Raw genomic sequence first — 2954 nt, forward strand, 5'->3', positions numbered from 1 at the left:
GTATGCTAGATGCCTACCCGATGTCCTTTTTTCTCTACTAACAAAATCTCTTTTATTCAAGACAGCAATGTGCCTACCTTAATAACCTGCTTTCTCAGACTTCCTTACCCCTGGGTGACACCATTTCGGCTAATGAAATAGCAGCAGAAGCATAAGTTTCCTGTGATTTCTGAGATGCTTTTGCTTTTCTGATACAAGGGAACAGATGCAACCAGAGCCTCCTTTCTTCTTCCTTCCTTAAAAATAGATTGTAACAGGATAGTAGTTACCAGAGGGAAAGGGGGGAGGAGGGAGGTAAAAAAGGCTAAAGGGGGTCAGGGTCAAATATATGGTGACAGAAGGAGATCTGACTTTGACTGAACACACAATGCAAAATAAAGGTGATGTATTATAAAAATGTACACTTGAAACCTATAACATTTTATTAACCAAAGTCACCCCAATTAATTTAAAAAATAAATGAGTCATCTTCAGCCGTGACAGTCATCTTGTAACCCTGAGGCAATGAGCATAGGGACAAAAACCAGCTTTCTAAAGAATTGTTTAGTAACTGCATCAACACCAGCAATTGCCTAATTTCAGACTTCATTTGTAGAAAAACACACAAACTCTTTTTTTGTTTAAGCCACTATTATTTGCAGGATTTTCTGGTACTTAGTTGAACAAATTACTAACAGAGAAAATTCACAATCACAACAGATAACTGATTTAAAAATGGAGGTTTATGTTAAGCCTTTAACATTACAACCCATTTGACAAAAAACAGTGTTCAAACTATATGTGGGGAGAAGGGGTTGAGTTAAACCTTCATTTTTCATAGCAGGAAGTCAACAGCTAATTATAAAGTTGATAAGTCAACTGTAAGCACAATTAAGCATATTATTTAGACGTATGAAAGTAAATACCCCAAAATACAAAAACTAAGCAGTTGAAAATGTTTGCTTCTAGGCAGAATCGAGAATGGATTTCTGACCATGATTTGCTGACTATGAGTGCTTTATTTATTTATTTTTTTATATTAATCATAGTGGGGGAAAATTATATATTTTTTTCTTGGCACCAAATTATAACTTAACGGAAATATGCTTCTTCCTTTCTTCTTTAGAATACAAAGGTTTAAGGAGTGCTTCCTGCTCCCCTCAAGAATTAGACATTTTGATTTTATTTTTAATTGAAAAGTGTTTTTAACATACAATACAAGACTGCATTCTTCAAAACCAAGATAGATTTTGGTTTCACTTTTCCTACCAGTGGTTTACAAGGAGGCTCAGCAGTCTCCTTGAAAATGGGTAGTTAGGGCTGAGAAGGTGATTCCAGATCCTCCAATCCTGTTTCCACTAGAGCAGCTCTGCTTTATTATAGATATTAAGTTTTGACAGAAGACGTAGAAAAAAAAGTTCCTCTAGTATGAAAATCACTGCACTACGGCAAAAGTTAGCACAGCTGAATATGTATTACTGAATTACTGAATTATTATATCTTAAATACTACACTAATGGAAATAATTATGGGGGATATTACAAATATACTGTATTGATAAGAATTCAGTTAGGCTATAGAAACAGAAAAGCCAAAACAGTAACACTTAAACAAGATAGAAGTTTCTCACTTAAAAATTCAGATAGGCAGTTCAGGGCTGCTATTCCCATCAGAGGTGACTCAGTAATCTCTACCTTATTTCTCTGCTATTCACAAAATGAGGCTTCTACCCCATTCCAAGATGGCTGGTTCAAGCCCATCTATGTCCATATTTTAGCTAGCAGGAAGGAAAAAGGGGGATAGGATGGGTATGTCCATCCTTTTAGGCATACTGAAAGTGTACCCATTGGCCAGAACTCAGTCACATGATCCCACTAAGCCACAGCAAGAAAATCTGGGAAAAGCTGTCTTTGTTCCATGTCCCAGCTAATAAGTGGGAAACACATAGAAGAGAAAAACGGATATTGGAAGATAAGTGGTAAATCCTGTCACATGCATATTCTAAAATTCAATTCATATTTGGTTTTTAGGATTGCAGGTTCAAATAACAACACAGTTACATCAAAACCTATAACCAATGTGTTCCCTGTTAGACTCTCAACTCTAAAGATTTAGGTTAAATCTTTCAAATTAAATAATGTCTTCATGTAACATCAGTTTTCCTCACCGGATAAGCATAAGTAAAATGGCAACCAAGCATTTAATAAATTAATGACTTAATAAATTAATGATTCTTAATAAAGGAAGACATTAGAGACAAATATTTCTTCTAAAAACAGTAATACATCCTGATGGGTCTTCCTATAATCTGTTTCTTTGGGCAAGTCGCTCAATAACCTGAAGTTCCATTTCATCATCTGTAAACAGGTGTCACACAAAACAGGTTTGTCGTGAGGATCAAATGAGACTACACATGTCAAAATGCTTTGTAAGTAAAGTTTTATACAAATATAAAGTTATGAACCTTCAAAGCTATCCCTCCAATAAAGACAATCAAGTAAACAAAACATTTTTAAAAAATTTTAACAATGTATAAATACATTCACAAAATAATCTGTTGATTAAGATTCCAACAAACCTTATGGTACACCTACAGCAGAATGAACAGATGTCTATAATAGTTTGTAGACCATATCGCTTTTTAAGAAATACTATTAATACAAATGCATGATTTATAATATCCCCATTATAGCAAGAGAAAAAAATAGATTCATAAATAAATGTCTTTTAGGCATTTATTATGCCAAGTATTTAAATGATTATTCTCATTGTGACATAAGAATAATACTCTTTTTATGATAAAAGATATATTTCATTAGACCAAGGACCACTGAAGCTCTTTCTGGAAGTTCCAAAGCAAAATCTGGCTACCCTTTCTAAAAAAATAATTAGAACAGCAGCAATCTCTAGGTATCCTCTAAACATAAACTATCAAAATCCATTTATATTAACTGAACCTTAAATACATGGCTTGT

General features: G+C 33.9%; 1 protein-coding gene across 4 annotated transcripts in view; it reads right to left on the reverse strand.

Moving 5' to 3' along the window:
* Positions 1-704: 704 nt before the first annotated feature.
* Positions 705-2954, reverse strand: part of LOC105291289 (Golgi apparatus membrane protein TVP23 homolog B) — a 24358-nt gene continuing 22108 nt past the window's right edge. For 3 of the 4 annotated variants that reach the window (XM_011358986.2, XM_023529959.1, XM_023529960.1), the window contains one exon: positions 705-1673. The gene's annotated coding sequence lies outside the window, so the exon portion shown is untranslated. Of the gene's footprint in view, positions 2937-2954 lie in introns of all 4 variants that reach the window. The other variant, XM_023529958.1, reaches the window with a different exon arrangement.

This window comes from Pteropus vampyrus, unplaced genomic scaffold, assembly GCF_000151845.1.
Source record: "Pteropus vampyrus isolate Shadow unplaced genomic scaffold, Pvam_2.0 Scaffold44, whole genome shotgun sequence".
NCBI lineage: Eukaryota > Metazoa > Chordata > Mammalia > Chiroptera > Pteropodidae > Pteropus > Pteropus vampyrus.